Genomic DNA, 21900 nt, shown 5'->3' with positions numbered 1-21900 from the left:
AGGACGTCATGTAATGTATCACAACAATGTAAAGTAGTAAACAAGAAACAACATCATCCATTGCATTAATAGTATAACTGTAATTACAAGTGTGTTCTTTCATAATATCAAACAATAAAACGAACAATCAGAAAATAAGACGAGTCTGGACTGCTCCGACTTCACAAAGCCTGGTCGTCGTACTTGTCTATTTGTGACCTGAGAATACAAGTTATTTTTAAAGCAAGTATCAGCAATAAAGCTGGTGAATTCATAAGTAGTATTGTGTCTTGATTTGTAAAACTTGTAATGAAAGTGTTGACATTGTTTTGAAAGAAAGTTTCTATAAGTATGTAAAGGTTTGTAAGTAATGGAAAGCATTTGAATAATCGTAGAAATCCCTATGATCCCTATAAAAGTAGTCTTCCACCAAGACCCTACTGTTTTTTTTAAGGTAAGCATCTCTGTAAATGTGATGGTTTTTCCGTGTTTTAAACTATTAGTATAAAACTATAGTATACCTCATCATTTATGTGTATGAGTCACATTATAAAGGTAATAAGGAAATTAGTTATCTATATCAAATATATCCAACCTCGTCGATCATGTCAATGTGTCACAAAGTAAAGGAAGAAATAATATAATGACCTAATTATTATGCTTTTGTACTAGGATAACTAACAGTGTTAACATAAGACATCCGTAGATGTACATTTACCTCTGTAGCTAACAGCTGGGTGTAGGAGTAGTTAGTCCCTTAAAGTATACATGTAATGGTATCAACTGTAGAGATTCGTAGATGTGCATTTACCTCTGTAGCTAAATGAGGGATTAGGAGTGGTTAACCCCTTATAGGATCGACAGATCTAATCTGATAATATCTACACTAATAATATGTAATAGTATCTTATCATATAGTATCTATGTAAAAGTATTTATGTAAAGGTATTCATGTAAAAGTACTCATGTAAGTGTATCTATCTAAACGTACTCATGTATCATGTAATGTACTAGTATAGACTCATGAATGAACTTACTCTTGTGTGATTTCCCTATACTTGGAATAGTAAGTGGTGTCTCCTAACTATACCTATAATAGTTACTAACATATACGTGTATAACCCGAAGTATGCCTTTGCTATCCAAAGGTACGAAACCGACTGAGGAAAACTTTTATGTCTCTATATGTATACATGATATATAACTGATAGTCAAACGACCTTCAGACGTATACCTAATACCCTACCAGATCACATCCCAACGGGGAAAAGGAAATAAAGCAGGGTAGCCTTCCTAAGTCTTTTAAATATTATTTATATAACTATACATATACAGGCATGTAATTGACAATATAAAAGCATATAAGGAGTTTTATAAAACCTTTGAGAAAGATTACTTGACGTCAGTTTATAAAACGGTTTGGAAGTATTTGTTTGACAAAACCAGTTTAAGTATAAAGGAACCTTTGTTTGAAGCACAACTATAACAGGTTCAAAAAGGAAACATACAGTTTGTAAGACACTTTCTAAAAGTGTTTTAACATGTAAAAACGTTTGAGAAATCTATTTGAAGTACTCTGTTTGGTGAAACGGCTAAAACTGTAGTAAGTCCAATTATATGTTAGTTATAAATCACATGTGATTGATTTTATAACCAAAAATGTAACAGCCGGGTTTCCAGGTATATTATTTTATTTATTTATTTAGAATTATGAGAAGGAATTTGGCGAGTCGGTGCGTAGACTCGCCGAGTAGGGTCGTGATTGTTCATCCGGATTCACTTTGGACTCGGCGAGTCCATGAGTGATTCGGCGAGTCCACGCTGTTTAATGAAGCCCTAAATCTCCCGGGTTTGGAGCCTATTTAAGGGCACTTATAGCCTCTCATTGCGGCTACCAATCCCTTGAGAGAACCCTAAGTGAGCCAAATAGTTGTGAGGAAGAAGAAGTCACTTTTGATCCTTGTACCTTTGATTTGGCAAGAAGGAGGTGCACAAGAGCAAAGGGGAGGTGCGATTCTAGCAGTTCCAAAGATTCATTGTGTCCATTTTAAGGTAATAGTTCGAACCTCCTGCAGTTTTGGTGTTGATCGTTAGAGTTAGGGTTTTCTAACCCCTTTGGAGAGTGATTATGTGGAGCAAATGGTCCCTCTTCGAGTTTGTGCCTTTGATCTGGACTCAAAGAGGTCCAGAGACCTTAACCCTTGGAGCTTTATGAATCAGTTTGGGGTTAGTGGACTTAGGTTGCCATTTTTGGGACTAAATCTCCTTTTGATGCCTTGTTGTTATACAAGCATCAAGTTTGGATCTTTATGTGACATTCATTCTTGGGAAGGCCAGATCTTTGATTTAGGGAAACAGATCTGACCTCAGGAGGCTAGTAGAGTTTGTGCATGGCATGAACTCGCCGAGTTGTTCCTGAGACTCGGCGAGTAGGGTTAGGGTTTCACGGAAATTGCTCAGTGAGTAGGCTTGCTGAGTTGGGGGATGACTCAGTGAGTCAGAAGGGAGTTAGAGGACTGGAGTTCAAGGTGGTACTCGCCGAGTTGTTCTTGAGACTCGGCGAGTTGAGTCGTGGTGGCCCCGCGATTCATGCCTAGTATGACTTGTCAAGGATAGGGAGGGACTCGGCGTGCCAAGCGAGAAAAAGTGTTAGAGAACATGTGTGAACTCGCCGAGTCACCAGGGTGCACTCGGTGAGTAGGATCAAAGTATGACCGTTGACTTTTAGGGTTTGGTCAATGGAGTACTTGTGTCGGGAGGGGGGGGGGGTAAAATAGTGTTTTACCCTCCTGAGGGTGCCAATGGCAGGACGAGTCTAGTTTCGAGACTTATGTTTGTAAGAGTATTTACTTTATGTGAATAGGCGGAGACTAGGCAATATTTCTAACGAGTCAGAGATTTACCGAGACCCCTAAGGTGAGTCTTCTCACTATACTTTACCTAGTGTGGTAACAGAGTTATGTGATAGAGTATTTTAGAGTTATACATCTGTGTAATTGCATGTTATTTATGTGGTATGATTTATTGTGATATGTGTTATGCATGATTCAGAATTACAGAGTTAGGACCTTCGGGTCCACAGAGTTAGGACTTTAGGGTCCACAGAGTTAGGGCCAGAGGGCCCATAGAGAGTTGGGGCTGGAGGTCCCCACTGAGACACCTAGACCTAAGGGACAACAGAGTTACAGCCTTGAGTGGCTATTATGTGATAGAGTGGTATTTTGGGGATCTCACTAAGCATTTATGCTTACACTGTTATGTGTTATGTGTTTCAGTTACCAGTGATGATCGCGGGAAGGCACCAGCATGATTCGTACACATGCATACCCGAGTTTATATACATATATATATATATATATATATATATATATATATATATATATATATATTGATCTTGGGTTTTGTATTGATACAATGTTGATACAATGTTTTGTTTATGATCTCAAATGATATTTTATGGGTTACAAAAGTGAAAAATTGTTCAACTTTTTACGGTGTTACAAGTTGGTATCAGAGCCTTGGTTTGAGGGATTCAGATATATCTTCGGGCATATCTGAACTCAAACTGTGGATTTGAGGAAAATTTTAATAATAAAAATAATATTTTTGAAAAAGAGTAAAAAGAGACTTGAAACAAACAGAGCAGAGCCGTGTGTACGATCCGCCAGCGCCCGAATGGTGATTTCCCAAAATACCCTCATAATAAGTGACTATCAGATATGTTATGTATGCTATATGTTGAGTTACGATATGCATGCTAGAGTAGACTAGGTATTCTTATTAGGACTAGAGTGGCCTGATATATGATGCCTTAGTCTAGGGGTTTCGCTACTAGACATGCTTAAGAGTGATTTAGATAGCAGCGAGGTGCTTATGAGAGTTTTGTTAGTGAGTAGCACATGATAAAGAGAGTAGAGTACTTGGGATTTGAGGCTCAAGGATGAGGACTTGGGATGAATGCCAACGTGGTATGGACAGTAGTATTGGGCCCGTGCTACTGAAGATACCGGGTTGGTACGCAGTCCAAGTAAGAATCATTTGGGCACCAATGAACGAGTACGGTGGAGTAATCGAGTGTGTTTATACTCGAAAAGGGTCTCTAATATTCTTATGTTGTATTTCAGAAGGAGACCATGGTTCGGACACACCACACACTAGTGATTGGTAGTTCGGGTGATGAGGAGATCCGTAGGATCTTCCAGGAGGAGGTGGTTGCGGGCATCAGGGTAGAGATACCAGAGATGTTCAGGTCTATCAAGACCACTCTGATGGAGACATTTGATGAGAGATACGCTGCTCTTTCTGAGGCTGCTGTTGTTGCGGCCAGTGCAGCTATAGCTGCGACTAGGCCGCAAGGTGGTGATGCGTTGTTGTTCCGAGAGTTCAGCAACACAAAACCATCGGAGTTTGAAAGGACCCAGGACCCGATCGCGGCGATGAGATGGATTTCAGACATAAAGGGGTGTTTCTTTACTTGCTCATCTCCAAAGCATTTGAGAGTCCGGTTCGCGCTGAACCAGTTTCGCTTGGGAGCAAAGGACTGGTGGAAGTTTGTGATTCCGCACTTTATGCCGGCTGAGCTTGCTATGGTGACCTGGTAGAGGTTCAGCGCTATTTTTCGGGATGAGTACGTTCCCCACGTGGAGAGGGAGCGTTTGGCCCAGGAGTTTCTGACCCTCAAGTAGGGTACTAAGTCTATTACGGTGATTATGAGGATGTTTCATGAGCGGGCGATGTTCTGCCCAGAGCACGTGTCCTCCAAGTAGGCACGCATGAGCCGATATTTGAGCACTCTGAGGAGGGATATACGTAATTTCGTGGCGAACTCGACGTACCGGACATTTTCCGAGCTTCAGGCAAACGCCCGGAAGAGGGAGATAGAGTTGGAGACCCAAGCCAAGGAGGAGGCTGAGTCTCAGGGAAAGGACCGGCGGCCGGCTCAGTCTTAGCCGGCAGCCAAGCGGGTCAAACCCGTTGATTCGAGATCTGGGAACCAGAAGGGCCGCACTCGTGGAAAGTGCGGCAAGAGCCACGAGGGGATTTGCAAAGCAGAGTCTTGCTACAATTGTTGCAAGGAGGGACACATGGCCAAGGATTGCCCCAAGGGTTTGTCAGTCTATTTTCATTGCAATCACACTGGACATGGAAGGCAGAGTGGCCACAGTTGGGGGGGGGGGGTAAAATAGTCTTTTACCCTCCTGAGGGTGCTAATGGTAGGACGAGTCTAGTTTCGAGAGTTATATTTGTAAGAGTATTTACTTTATGTGAATAGGCAGAGACAAGGAAATACTTCTACCGAGTCAGAGATTTACCGAGACGCCTGAGGTGAGTCTTCTCACTATACTTTACCTAGTGTGGTAACAGAGTTATGTGATAGAGTATTTTAGAGTGATACACCAATGTAATTGCATGTTATTTATGTGCTATGATTTATTGTGATATGTGTTATGCATGATTCAAAGTTACAGAGTTAGGACCTTCGGGTCCACTGAGTTAGGACTTTAGGGTCCACAGAGTTAGGGCCAGAGGGCCCATAGAGAGTTGGGGCTGGAGGGCCCCACTGAGACACCTAGACCTGAGGGTCAACAGAGTTACAGCCTCGAGTGGCTATTATGTGTTACAGTGGTATTTCGGGGAACTCACTAAGCATTTATGCTTACAGTCCTATGTGTTATGTGTTTCAGGTACCAGTGATGATCGGGGGAAGGCGCCGGCATGATTCGTACACACGCATACCAGAGTTTATATATATATATATATATATATATATATATATATATATATATATATATATATATATATATATATATATATATATATTGATCTTGGGTTTTGTATTGATACACTATTTTGTTTGAGATTTCAAATGATATTTTATGGGTTACAAAAGTGAACAATTGTTCAAATTTTTACGTTATTACAAAAAATATAACAAAAATTTATGTCTTTCACACGGGGATAACCCTGTTTTTACTTGTATTCTCCCCCTTTAAAAGTGTATAAAAAGCATTTATAAAGCATTTAAAAGTATAGATTAAAGGGGTATGAACTCACTTGATTGATTGAAGAAAGCGAGACGAAAACCGAGCAGAACTTTTACTCAAGAAAGCGGATTTCTTGGGTTTTCGGGAATGTCGAGAGCGTAAAACTTCCTTCCGAACTTGGATATGAAAACCGGGACTTTGGGATTACTCCGAGGATTGAAACGCAGAGCTTCGGCACGAGATAGGGAAGAATTGAGCAAAAATGGCCAGCATCCTCGCATTCTATTTATAGTGGCTAGAGGTCCTCGGTACGTTGGGCATACGAGAGTACGCGGGGCGTACTCATTCGTCACGCATGACAACATCCTCGGTCGAAGCATCGGAGCGACGTGCACGAATTGAGGCCGAGCATCCGAGTACGCGGTGCGTACGAGGGTACGCTGGGCATAACCTGGATTGGTCTGATGACTCCTCCTTCAAATAATACCATATTTTAATTAAATTTATATATTTTAATTATTTAGTAAACTTCAAAAATTCATATCTTCCTCATACAAACTCTGTTTTCGACGTTCTTTATATCCACACATAGGTGAGACTACGATCTACAAATTTTGTTTAGACTCCGTCGGCTAATTTTGAATTTATTTTTAATATTATATTTTAATAAGTCGGGATATGAAAAGTCCGTTAAAGTTCAATAACTTCTTCATCCGACATCCGTTTTCATCAGACTTTTTACCGTTGTGCTAGTATTCTTGAGACCTTCGATTCTCTTTTAGTTTGTCTCGCCTCAAAGTCTCTCGATCTCTATTTCAACTTTTTAGCTATCTACTGCTATGTCTGAAACTTCGAAAAATCATAACTTCCTCATATGAAGTCAGAGTTGGACGTTCTTTTTATGTACGTTTTCGGTTTAATGATATCTTTCATCTAGATACCTAAGGATAAAAACCATTGTATTAAAACTTCGCGTTTTACGTCTATCAGTGTGGCCGGTTTTGCCGAGAATCTTCTATTGGTCATAACTTCTTTGTTATAACTCCGATTTTAGGGTTCTTCATATGTACGAAAACCTTGATACAATTCCTACTACCTTATTTAATATTCTGATTGTGGTAGTGTTGGTAAGTTTTTAGACTTGTTGATACATCACAACCATTCTTGGGCATGTGCTAATCACTCCTCGGACCAGCATAGTTGATCAGACTATGCCATTCCTAGGACTAACCATACATCCCCGAGCTTACATGTAATATTCAACAATCGTAATACTTTTGTTCTTGTCATTGTGACACGGATTTTAGTATGAATGCAGGCACGTATACTCAATCAAGTATTTTATTATTTAAAAGCATAAAGTCTTGGTCAGATTATTTTTAATCCCATTGTATTTATAGTTAGTATATCTTTTATGGGTTGATATACTTAATTCGCTATAAACAATGCTCTGATACCAATCTGTCACACCCAAAAACCGAGAGCGACGGAAACGTTCTGGGGCGGAGGACGTCATTTAATGTATCACAACAATGCAAAGTAGTAAACAAGAAACAACATCATCCATTGCATTAATAGTATAATTCTAATTACAAGTGTGTTCTTTCATAATATACAACAATAAATGAACAATCAGAAAAAAAAAAAAAGACGAGTCTGGACTGCTCCGTCTTCACAAAGCCTGGTCGTCGTACCTGTCTATTTGTGACCTGAGAATACAAGTTATTTTGAAAGCGAGTATTAACAATAAAGCTGGTGAATTCATAAGTATTACTGTGTCTTGATTTGTAAAACTTGTAATGAAAGTCTTGACATTGTTTTGAAAGAAAGTTCGTATAAGTATGTAAAGGTTTGTAAGTAATGGAAAGCGTTTGAATAAACGTAGAAATCCCTATGATCCCTATAAAAGAAGTCTTCTACCAAGAACCTAGTATTTCTTTTTAAGGTAAGCATCTCTGTAAATGTGATGGTTTTTCCGTGTTTTAAACTATTAGTATAAAAATATAGTATACCTCATCGTTTATGTGTATGAATCACATTATAAAGGTAATAAGGAAATTAGTTATCGATATCAAATATGTCCTACCTCGTCGATCATGTGAATGTGTCACAATGCAAAGGAAGAAATAATATAATGACCTAAGTATTATCCTTTTGTACTAGGATAACTAACAGTGTTAACTTAAGACATCCGTAGATGTACATTTACCTGTGTAGCTAACAGCTGGGTATAGGAATAGTATAGACTCATGAATGAACTCATGTATCATGTAATGTACTAGTATAGACTCATGAATGAAGTGACTCCTGTGTGATTTCCCTATACTTGGAATAGTAAGTGGTATCTTCTAACTATACCTATAATAGTTACTAACATATACGTGTATAACCTGAAGTATGCCTTTGCTACCCAAAGGTACTGAACCGACCGAGGAAAACTTTTATGTCTCTATATGTATACATGATATATAACTGATAGTTAAATGACCTTCGGACGGATAGCCGATACCCTACTAGACCACATCCCAACAGGGAAAAGGAAATAAAGCGGGTTAGCCTTCCTAAGTCTTTTAAACATTATTTATAAAACTATACCTATACAGGCATGCAATTGACAATATAAAAGCATATAAGTAGTTTTATAAAACCTTTGAAAATGATTAATACCTAAGAAAATTTCAACTTGATGTCAGTTTAAAAAAAAACAGTTTGGAAGTATTTGTTTGACAAAAACAGTTTAAGTATAACGGAACCTTTGTTTGATACACAACTATAACATAATCAAAAAGGAAACATACAGTTTGTAAGACACTTTCTAAAAGTGTTTTAACATGTAAAAACATTTGAGAAAGCTATTTGAAGTACTCTCTTTGGTGAAACGGCTAAAAGTGTAGTAAGTCCAATTGTATGTTACTTATAAATCACATGTCACTACTAGAAAAACAGCCTTTTACGACGCTCATTGTGCGTCGTAAAACGCTCAGACGACGCGCAAATGCGCGTCAAGGAAGGCCCTGTCATAACGAGAGATGACACGCTTTTGCGCGTTGTCTAGAGACGACGCGCATTTACGACGCGCATTTATGACACGCAATGCGTAACCAGCTGTCAAGAAAGGTCATGTCATAAATGACGATAACACACATATTTGCGTATCATTACTTTTATTTTTTTTAAAAAAAGTTATTTATAGATTTACGTAAATTTACTAATTTTCAAATTACATGACACATTTAATGTCTCATAATATAAAATAAAATCTCATATATAAAAAATAAAATAAATTCCACAAATTATTATATCATACAAATGATCATTCAAATGTTAAACAAAAGTAATACATTGCTAACATGAGTTATACATTCCTATAAAACTAACAACCCACGGTGACCTTAATCTAGATCGAGGTCGACTTGGATCGATGGCGACGATTGAACTGGAAGAAATATATAGATCAAATTGCTTAACAAGTGATAAGTAAACAAATCCATTAGGATTTAAATCAATTTTACTTACTTTCATCTTAAAACTTTGGGAACTAGAAGACCAAATTGCTTAACAAAATCAGCAAAAGCCTTGTTGGTATGGTACCCTGTACAGCTTATACGAATTGCTTCTAGAACCTCCTTCATGAAGAGTAAACAAAAGAAACTTCAAATATGATTCAGGAATCTTTATAAAAGTTCGAACATCATTATATGCAGTCTACTCACCCCACAACATAATTGATGAATGATGTTGACATTATCAAAGAGTAACATACCATTTCATTTTGAAGATTCCCAGAGATCCCATATCTCTAATATTGATGCCATCTCTCTAGCACCTGAGTCAAGGGGCATGTTAACTCTCCCCTGAAAATTAAAAAAAATATATATCAAAACTTTTAATACTCTTCACTCTAAATAATGTTAAATTGTTACCTTGTTTGATCTTTTGGATTGATTGCTTTCATGGGTGTGTCCAACAGCATCTGAAATAACCTCTTCGGTGTATGAGAAAGTGAAGAATTGTCCATGTCATCTAACCTACCAGATGAAGCTCTTGAATAGTAAACTTTACCACTCATATCCAAAAAACTTCTCAGGTCCATAAATATTACCTGATATGAATTGACTGCTACTTTGAGGATCGAAGGTTTGAATCTTCTGGTGCAAGTAACTTAAACAATGCCAAAGATTCCTCAAATTTTCCGGATGTTGTCAACTATACAATATGCATTTTGATACAAGATTTAGGCATTGGTAAAATTACATAAATGGCCATTGCTCTTGTAAAATAATTGTAGCATAAGGCTTCTAAATAAGACGAGGCTCATTATTAATGTGCTCAATAAGGCGAGGCTCTAAATTCCTTAACTTCTCTAGAAGTTCACGATCAGGACCACATAATGCATCCATGTTGTAATCATAGTTAAAAAAAAAAGTTAATATGAACAAAAGTTACAGAACCATGTTTGATTTATCTTTTTTTATTGAAAACAAGAGTTAATATGAACAATAAGGTGAGGCTCTATTATACGAAATGAACCATTAGGTGATGGGTTTTAGCCATAAGAACTTTCCTATGTGCGCATGCAAAACCCTAATGCTCGGATCTAGGCTTTCTAATTAAACATGCTTTGAATCCAAGACTTCTAATGACTAATTAGGTTAAATAACAACATTGAAATAGATCTAGAATCATACTTTTGGATTCCGTGTTGATCTTGTTGTCTTGGAGCTTCTAGAGTCACAAATGTCACTCCTCTAATGGCTTAGAAACACCAAAAGCAAGTAAGATGATTTAGGAGAGAGGAGAGGGGAGGAATTCGGCCGGAGTATCTCTACTTTAGATGGTGTATCGAATTCCCTCACCCCTAGGGTCTATTTATACTTGTAGACTCCTTAAGGATTACAGCTTTAACCCTAATTGGATAACTTAGACTTTAAGTTGATCCATATCCTATCCTTGATAACCCTATGGACGATTTTGGATTATCCAAGCCCTAGAAATCGTCCATCCTATCTAGGATAAGGATTTATAGTCTAAAGTGTAACTATCAAACAATTGACAGTTTATACCCTCTTATTTAATTAATCTCTTTAAGTCACCAAATTAATTCCAATTAATCTATGACTTATATTAATCAAATAACCATATATTATTCCTTATAATATTTACTCTCTCTTAACAAATCATCCATCAAGTTGCTATGGTGAAGGCAACCCAAAAGGACCATGCACAACCGGATCAAATACTTGCCTAATATAGTTGCAGCCTTAGACACTATTCCAACAGTCTCCCACTTGGATAAGTCTAGTAACTATACAAGTACAATTCGGTTTACAATCGTAGCTCTCAAAGACGCTATCAAACTCTGATCTAATCAATCTTGTCCTTTAGATAAGGGATCGTGCAGTCCTCTGTTAGATATCATGCTGAAAATCCTATGGAATGGTTAGTCTAGCATTTGATTTCTCGATCTCCGATTTATTCGACATAGAACTTAATCAAACTCATCAATTAAGTTCTGACCGGGCCCGGCACATAAGTCAAATCAAATCATCGAGTGGCCAAGATATCTCTTCTACCCTCTTAGGATAAAATTTACAGATAAACTTCGACTTATATGTATTTACTTATTCATTAATCAACTATACACAACAATGCGTTTTATAACACCAAGTTACTGATGCGTTTTCGCATTATCAATGTACAATCAATTAACAAATAATAAACCATATGTCTAGGTTTTAAGACTATATGATATTATCGTCTTGCGATCACCTTTTATATGATATTCCATAAAGTGATTCCAGCAAGCACGGGTTTATTCCAATGCTCAAAACCAGTTCATAAGCACTCATGAACGTTGCAGCAACCCTTGCTATGTCTAACACCATTTAGACAATCTACACACCAATTCATGACAATCTTCATTAATATCTACTTCCAACATATGAACAATTGTGGACAATTTGAATAATTCGATTATTCCTAATAAACTCAATTATTCTGGAAGTCAAAACATGTAAAGTGAAACAATAGTTTAAACAATTAACATATGACAGTAACTTTACTTATAAATAAAACTCCTTTATTTAATAATCAAATGTTAATTACATTTATCTATTATACATTTCTAATACTATCTAATCTATACTAATATCATCCTTCAGCCCAATACTCCTAGCATGCTGCAAGTGCTTAACCCTACTCAGTCCCTTCGTAAGCGGATCTGCTGGGTTATCTTCTGATGATATCCTCTTAACTATGAGTTGTCCTTCTTCTACACGATGTCTAATGAAGTGATATTTTCTGTCGATATGTCGAGATCTACCATGATCCCTCGGTTCCTTGGTCAAGGCAACCGCACCTTCGTTATCACAGAAAACCTCCATAGGCTCCTTTATGGCAGGCACAACTCCAAGATCACCAATGAAGTTCTTTAGCCATATCGCCTCCTTCGACGCTTCGCTCGCTGCGATGTACTCTGATTCGCACGTTGAATCAGCTACGGTTTCTTGCTTGGAACTCTTCCAAGTTACTGCTCCTCCGTTTAGGGTAAAGACCCAGCCCGACTGCAAATGGTAGTTGTCCCTATCGGTCTGAAAACTGGCATCACTATACCCTCGCACCTTCAAGTTATCACTCCCTCCAAGGACTAAGAACCATTCTTTTATCCTCCGAAGGTACTTAAGGATGTTCTTCACCGCAATCCAATGTGCTTTGCCAGGGTTCCCTTGATATCTGCTAACCATGCTCAAAGCAAAGGCTACATCAGGGCGAGTACAAGTCATAGCGTACATGATTGAGCCAACTGCGGAAGCATATGGTATTCGGCTCATTTCAGCTATTTCAGCTTCGGTACTCGGACATTGAGTCTTACTCAACTTGGCATTTCCTTGTATCGGTAGTTCTCCCTTCTTTGATTTTTCCATACTAAATCGTTTTAGTACCTTCTCTAAGTATTTTGACTAAGTCTTATTAGTATCTTACTTCTTTTTCTTACTATCCTTATTCCCAAAATGTAAGAAGCCTCTCCGAGGTCCTTCATAGCGAAACACTTCCCGAGCCAGGACTTGACTTCCTGCAGAGTCGGGACGTTGTTTCCTATGAGTAATATGTCATCGACTTAGAGAACGAGAAAGCTTACTACACTCCCACTGGCTTTGACATATACACAAGATTCGTCTTCGCTTCGTACAAATCCAAACTCTTTGACTTTCTCATCGAAGCAAAGATTCCATCTGCGAGACGCTTGCTTAAGTCCATAAATGGACTTCTCAAGCTTACACACTCTATTTGGATGCTTCGGATTCACAAACCCCTCTGGCGGAGCCATGTAAACATCCTCAGCCAACTTTCCGTTAAGGAAGGCGGTCTTGACATCCATTTGCTAAATCTCATAATCATGAAATGCGGCAATTGCTAGCATCACTCTAATAGATTTAATCTTCGCAACTGGTGAGAAGGTCTCATGATAGTCAACTCCCGGAGTTTGAGTAAAGCCCTTCGCAACCAATCGCGCTTTATACGTGTGTACGTTCCCATCCACATCGGTCTTCTTCTTGAAGATCCACTTGCACCCAACGGTCTTACGTCCGGGCACATAATCAACCAAACTCCAAACTTGGTTATCGTACATGGATTGGATCTCGCTATCCATTGCCTCTTTCCATTTCGCAGACTCAGGGCCTGCCATGGCTTCCTTATAGCTATTAGGTTCATCAAGACTTATTAGTGTACCATCACTAATATACGTGTCCCCTTCGGTAGTAATATGAAAACCATAAAACTGGGGATGAACTCTAACTCTATCGGAACGTCTAAGAGGTAAGGATTCGTCAATTGGTTCAACCAGAGTTTCCTCCTCGGGTTGAATGCCAGCGGTAGAGGTTCCTTCATCTATCGACTCTTGAATCTCTTCAAGTTCGATTTGCCTCCCACTGTCTCCTTGGCTTATGAGTTCTCGCTCTCGGAAAACTCCTCTCCTCGCAACAAAGACAACATTGTCTTTCAGTCTATAGAAGAGATATCCAAAGGATGTTTGCGGGTAGCCGATGAAAATACATCGCTCACTTCGAGGTTCAAGCTTGTCGTGAGTATCTCGTCTTACGAAAGCCTCGCAACCCCAAACCTTGATATGTGCCAACGAGGGAGCTTTCCCCGTCCACATCTTGTGAGGTGTTTTGGCAACCTTCTTAGTAGGGACTCGGTTAAGGATATGGGCGGCAGTCTCTAAGGCATACCCCCAAAAGAAGATAGGTAGTGAAGCACGACTCATCATGGAGCGAACCATATCCAATAAGGTTCGATTACGCCCTTCTGCCACACCATTCAATTGTGGTGTCCTAGGAGGTGTCAATTGCGAAACTATTCCACACTCCTTGAGATAATCGTGGAATTCAAGACTTAGGTACTCTCCTCCTCGATCGGATCGAAGCATCTTGATTTTCCTGCCCAATTGATTCTTCACTTCATTCTTGAACTCTTTGAACTTTTCAAAGGTTTCTGACTTTTGCTTGATTAAATAGATATACCCATATCTACTATAATCATCGGAAAAAGTCACATAGAAGCGGTTCCCATCCTTCGTGGTTGATCTAAAGGGTCCACATACATCGGTATGTATTAGGTCCAATAGCCTCTCACCCCTTTCACAAGTATTCGTGAAGGGTGACTTAGTCATCTTTCCAAGTAAACAAGACTCGCATGTGTCATCTTCCCTAAGGTCGAATGACTTCAACACTCCATCCTTTTGGAGTTGGGCTATGCGTTTCTTGTTGACATGTCCAAGACGGCAATGCCACAAGGATGCTTTATCCAAACTAGTGGAAGAATCAATATTCAAAACATCATTTCCTAAGTTATCAACAATCATAACAGTTTCATATATTCCATTACATGGTATAGCTTCAAAGTAAAAGACACTATTTAGATAAGCCAAAATAGAACCATTCTCATTATTAAAAGAAAATCTAAATCCTTGTCTATATAAACCATGAAATGAAACGATGTTTCTAGCCATTTCTGGCGAATAGCAACAATTGTTCAAATCTAAACACAAATTATTCCTAAGCACTGAAGAATACACTCCAATCTTGGTAACAGGCGACGATCTTCTGTTCCCCATGATTAGATTGATCCTTCCTTGCTCCGCATCCCTACTTCTTCTTAGTCCCTGCACATTTGAACAAATGTGATAACCACAACCGGTGTTAAGAACCCAAGAAATAGCATGATTAGAATCGTCAGATTTAATTGTGTATATACCTGCGAAAGATGGCTTGATCTTTCCTTCTTTGATTCCTTGCAGGGATTCAGGGCAGCTTCTCTTCCAATGTCCTATCTTGTGATAGTGGTGGCACTCTGCCTCCTTCGGGTTAGGATAGGGCTTAGAGGGATCAACTTTGGTCCCACTAGAAGAGGCACCATCTCGGGCTTTAACCTTGCGATAGTTCTTTGATGAAGCCTTCCTCTTCTTTCCCTTTCCTTGACCAATTGCCAAGACAGGAGCAGCAGACGGATTGGGAGTAGGTGCAACAGACTTGTCTTTGAAGTTGCTCTTAGTGACTCTCAAAAGACCTTGGAGTTTGCTTAGGGTGACCTCCTCTTTGTTCATGTGGTAGGTCATCCTAAATTGGTTGTACATCGGAGGCAAAGAGTGAAGCACCATGTCGATCGCCAAGTCTTCCCCAAAGACAACATTTAACTTGCGAAGCCGATCGACATACCTTTGCATCTTTTGCAGGTGCACGGTAATAGATTCTCCATGACCCATCTTAGTGGAGATCATGTTAGTGAAAATCTCATAACGCTCTTGTCTCGCGTTTTGGTGGTATCTCTCCAACAAGTCTTGATGCATCTCGTATGGATACATGTCCTCGTAGGACTTTTGGAATTCGGAGTTCATGGTGGCAATCATGATGCAATGTACCTTCGTTGCATCTCGCTCATGAGTCTCAAAAGCGGTGATTTCAGCCGGAGTAGCGATTTCGGGGTTGATCTTCTCAAGCTTTTCATCGAGGACATACTCCTTATCCTCGTAGCGAGCAATGGTGCGAATGTATCTTATCCATTCGCTAAAGTTCGTTCCTCGAAGGTGACCTTTTGGCAAAGGCTCATCAACGTGAAAGAACTCGCAGCAGCGTTGTTTGTGTTCGACATCTATAGAAAGGACAAAGATAGATTAGAATAAGAATCCCTAATTATCACCCAATAAGAAAAATTAGGGTTAGGATCCAACAATAACATTTACATATTAGAAAAGGGATGTCGTAATCTATCATGAAAATAAATTGAAGGTAAGTGAATGACGATCCACTAATTCTCCATTACAAAACCTAAACTATTAGTCCTAAGTGTATTGAGAATTCCTAGGTTCGGATGAGATTCATTGAACTATTCAATGGCATGTTTAAATCTCGATATGCCCCTCTTGTTTGTGACTGGGATGCCGAGGATCACAAAGCGGGTGTGAATTACCATGCAAATTCACATGGTGCCTTCATTGTAACGATCACCTATTCGATGTGCCGGTAAACCACACAGGCTCCATCGAACTATGATAAACAATGAATCACCCTTTGCCACCTTTGCTTAGAACCAATTAGTGTGCCAGTAAACCACACACGCTCCACTAACATCTTAGCAAGGGTGCAAAGTGTAATTTCATGGGATTGCATCAATTCACTTTTTCTAAAGTAACTAAGATTGGGAAATTTTTTTAAAACGTGTAGTTACTTTGTATTTCTTATTATACTTTTAATGAGAGGATGAGGTTGCCCTATCCTACCCGTTCGGCTAACGACCCTCCACCAATCAAGAAAGCGGTGGGTGTGAGTGTACACCCATTAAGCGCCATTTTATAGGCCGCAACCTTATACCCACCTTATAGATCGGCTTTGTGAATGAGGCCTACTAATGGTAAGACTAGCATTTAGTTATACATATATATATATATATATATATATATATATATATATATATATATTATTCTAGTAATATCATATTAGTATAAGGTTGTGTTTTAAACCTTTTAAAACGTAGGGTTTGAAATTTAAGTTGTCTAAATTAAAACCTTTTAATCACAAATATAAATTTCAACACTTGAGGGTAAGTTTTAAACATTTAAAACATGGAGGATCAAATAACAAATAATTCCAATTAACAATTAATATCCTAATTATCTTTATTTGATTTATCCAAGATTTCTTTTAAGATAATTATCAAAATAATTAATCAATTATCATATAAGTAAATTAAATATTTTATTAGATGATAAATATCTTTAATTAGATCAAGATTATAGTCATATATATCAGAAAATCGGATTAGTGTTGATCTAATATGATTAAGGTAAGTTTCCATAAGATAAACATGAAAAAATCCCGGTTTTGCCTAATCCTGACGCCCGGACTCGCCGAGTACACAAAGGGACTCGCCGAGTCAGGCCTACTCGCCGAGTCCACTTTGGAACTCACCGAGTCCATGACTCATAAACCCAAAAATCGAATTTTGCAGGTTTGTTTCAGTTAATCAAACAACATTTAAAGAAAACCAAGCTAGGCTCTGATACCACTGATGGGTTTTAGCCATAAGAACTTTCCTATGTGCGCATGCAAAACCCTAATGCTCGGATCTAGGCTTTCTAATTAAACATGATTTGAATCCAAGACTTCTAATGACTAATTAGGTTAAATAACAACATTGAAATAGATCTAGAATCATACCTTTGGATTCCTTGTTGATCTTGTTGTCTTGGAGCTTCTAGAGTCACAAATGTCACTCCTCTAATGGCTTAGAAACACCAAAAGAAAGTAAGATGATTTAGGAGAGAGGAGAGGGGCAGAATTCGACCAGAGTATCTCTACTTTAGATGGTGTATCGAATTCCCTCACCCCTAGGGTCTATTTATACTTGTAGACTCCTTAAGGATTACAGCTTTAACCCTAATTGGATAACTTAGACTTTAAGTTGATCCATATCCTATCCTTGATAACCCTATGGACGATTTTGGCTTATCCAAGCCCTAGAAATCGTCCATCCTATCTAGGATAAGGATTTATAGTCTAAAGTGTAACTATCAAACAATTGACAGTTTATACCCTCTTATTTAATTAATCTCTTTAAGTCACCAAATTAATTCCAATTAATCTATGACTTATATTAATCAAATAACCATATATTAGTCCTTATAATATTTACTCTCTCTTAACAAATCATCCATCAAGTTGCTATGGTGAAGGCAACCCAAAAGGACCATGCACAACCGGATCAAATACTTGCCTAATATAGTTGCAGCCTTAGACACTATTCCAACATTAGGGTTAGTTGAATAGCTTCCTTTAGGGACTCCCCATAACACAGGATTATAACTTTTTATTGAAAAAAAAGAGTAAATTTATAATTTTTAGAACAAATCAAATTTTAGAATCAAGAATTAAAGAGCATGAATTAGAATTACCCCCAGTTGTATCCATCCTCATTTTGGATGGCTGTTATGTACTCCTGTTGCTCAGGTGAATCTGATGGCAAAGATTTGAGCATCTCCATATCTAATATTTTTCATTGCAATCCAAATCATAAAATCATACACTGTAAAATCTGAATAATAAGAAAGAAGGAAATGAAGAATTTTTCTTACCTACAGACAACATCTGATAATTTTTTCAAATGAAGTACACTAGGCGAGTCCTTCAACACAATAACATATAAACTTTATAGCATTTTAAATGTTTAATAAAAAAACGATCACATATTTTTGTATTTTGAACATGGGTATGAATTAAAAAACCTACCTGAGAAGTGAAGGCAAGATAACCTCCTCAAATTTTTGGATCTACTGTAGAGTTGATAATGAAAGTAAGTTATACTTGAGTAGGTATGAAGGACAACGTGACATGTTGTACAATCAAACAATCAACCTAGATCAAGTTGCATTCACTTCAGAAGGTATTAAAGATGCTCAGCAAACAGTATATGCCACAATTATCAAGCATTTGCTACAAACGGGATCAAACAAAGAGCTAAAAGGAATGATGAAAACTGTGAAGATACAAGACATTGATGTTAGTATAAATATTATGAATATCTTTCTTTTGATACTTTGTAATTACAGATCATTTAATCTTGTTTTTATGTTTAGAATTTGCAAGATGAAATGATGGACATGATGGATATAAGCAGTGAGATACAAGAATCTCTTGGTAGAAGTTTAGTGTGCCAGATGATATTGATGAAGATGATCTCATGGGTGGTAAGCACAAATTCATTATTATTATTTTTCTTTTTTTAAATGTTAACTTCACTTCATGGAAATGTTTAAGAACTTGATGCTTTGGAGGCAGACATGGGTCAAGAAACTGAAGGTGAATGGGTACCTTCATATATTCAACCTGATAATGAACCCGATCTGGATGCAGAACTTAATATGCCTTTAGCTCCAAGTGGACATGCAGTGCCAGTGAAACCATTAATCAGATGATCTCATTACAAGAATCTAGAGTAAAATCACAACAAATTTCAAGAATTTCAGATACCCAAATTGCTAAAATTGAGAACTCTTATGTTTCACATATGCAATCTAACATCAGAAATGAAAAACAAGAAGTGCATTTAGATACTTCAAGAATAGATAGAAGAGAAGAAAAACATGAAAGAATAAATCAGATGACCTCATTACAAGAATCTAGATTGAAATCACAACAAACTTCAAGAATTTCAGATACCCAAATTGCTAAAACAGTGAACTCTTCTGTTTCTCATACATCTAGCATTAGAAATGAAAAAAAAGAATTGGGTATATGATTTTTAACACTATTGATTCAAAAAAGTTTTACCTAGTCGAGCAGCATGCTTAAGCATCATTTGTGGTAATATTCCTTTCTGGAAGGTTAGCTTCCGAATTTAACATCATTAATTAGTTAATTAATTAAAGGGTATTTTGGGAAAATCATAAAAAGATAACTTTTTTGGTTTTGTGTTACTAGGTTATGTGTGATCCTGGCGGAATAAGTAGAGGTTCTGGTTTTAAATACTAGGAATAGGAATATCTTTTACAGGTTCTTGATCCTTGGGTAAAGGGGTTTTAGGAGGGAGACCTCGTCTTTTTATAGGTGTGTCTTTTACAGGTTCAGTGAATGCAATAATTGCATCAGGATCTGGTCCCACTTCAAATTCTTCATGATTGTCTATTACTGCCCTTAGTTCTGTAGAATCCAGGGCACCATAACATAAGATCTGCAAAATGATTAGCTTCCTACCTACAGAAATGGTATAATAGTCCTTTTCCAAGACATTCACAGAATTATCGTCAACGGTGGGGATTTTAACCATACTAAGTTGTGGATTATTAATGAGGACTTAGCTCTGCAGTATCAGCTTAGCTCTGCCGTATCAACTTCATTGTCTTCTGCTTTCTTAATCAATGAGAACTTCAAATAGATAATCAAAGTCAACATCAATTATCTAAGATTTGGTCAACTATTAAACCAATAGATCAATTAAAACCCTAAACTAAATATACCTCACGTTCAGGGAACTTTGGCATTTCTGCTAATATATCCATGAGGGCTGCACCTTTCCTACTCAATTCAAAATACTCCACAGCCATTCTCATTTTTCTGTAGCATTAATCACTATTTGGTAATAAAAATTTTGGGATTCGACCATGATCAGAAAAGTCGATCTTGTTAAGCCTAACACAGCATACAACTTGCTCGGGTAGTTCTTCAGGATGTCATGCCTAAAAATTAAGAATCCAATCAAATACATATATTTAGTTTATGAATCACAACACAAAATCCAATTCCATATTCAAAAACCAGAAACCCAATTTACCTGAATCGTTAAACCAATGCCAAGAATCCCATGTTTCAATCGTCCCTGGAATGCATCAAGTGCTTTCCATGAGATGTAGCTGAATCGATGTATATCTAGGTCAATTTTGAAGTAGTTATGTCCGTGCATAAAAAGAATATGCACAATTTCAATTTCGTAATTCCGAATTAAAGATTGAGATTTAAACATTAACACCCAAGATTTGGAAAGGAATTACGAAACCGATAGAATGTTTGTTGAGGGCGTGAAAGAACCAGTTTATTGTGTATCCACATTTTGAGTGCCCAAAATATCACCAAACCCACCGTATTTAAAGATCTTAGCAGCTTCAACACGTTCCTCTTTTAATCTGCTCAGGAATCACGAATCCAGAGATGCCGCGATTGTGGGGGAAACGATTGATAGATCCGCCGCTTGTTGGACTGTCCATTTTCCAGTCTCTTCCATGCCTGTTTTATCCAACACTTTGTCGACTAGATATTCGTCTCCCTTGTCGTCCTTGATTTCGAAGATGTCTGCGGTGATTTCAATCAAGAAGCTTTGAAGATCCCCCAGATTCCATTCCGAGAACACTTTGTGTAGTTCCTCGTTCAAGAGTTTCCCAATGGATTCAACATGCCATATGCTTCGGAAATTAGCTACATGTCACCATACTCGATTCCGTTGTGGACCATTTTGATGAAATTTCCGGAACCGCCTTCGCCGATGTATGTGACACATGGACCACTGTCGGGTACTTGAGCGGCAACTTTGAGCACATTGTGGAGAAGTGAAGCGGTGGATGTTTGAGAATCAAGAGAGAAGAAAGAAAGAAAGCGGGTTTTCAATAGGGACGAGCTAGGGTTTTCATCCGGTGGAAACAAAGCGGGGTTTTTAATTTTTTGGATTTCATTTCCCCCCATGAGAGATGCAACACGGGTTTCATTAAAATTTATAAAACGACATGGTTAGACGACGCACATTTTATTTAAGGTGCCCTCCGTGCTTTTATTTTTATTTTTATTAGACACTAATTTAAGGGAACGCAAAAATGCGTGCCCTCTATGCTTCATATTTTGGAAAACTAACATCAATTTTTAGGGCACGCACAAATGCCCGTCCTCTATCAGCG

General features: G+C 37.9%; 1 pseudogene; it reads left to right on the top strand.

Annotated features, from left to right (window-relative positions):
• Positions 1-18623: 18623 nt before the first annotated feature.
• LOC145036148 (vacuolar protein sorting-associated protein 60.1-like) lies at positions 18624-19434 on the top strand (annotated as a pseudogene).
• Positions 19435-21900: the final 2466 nt, after the last annotated feature.

The sequence above is a fragment of the Lactuca saligna genome, chromosome 3 (assembly GCF_052625555.1).
Source record: "Lactuca saligna cultivar CGN05327 chromosome 3, ASM5262555v1, whole genome shotgun sequence".
In the NCBI taxonomy this organism is placed as follows: Eukaryota; Viridiplantae; Streptophyta; class Magnoliopsida; order Asterales; family Asteraceae; genus Lactuca; species Lactuca saligna.
This window is presented reverse-complemented; position numbering and strand designations above follow the sequence as displayed.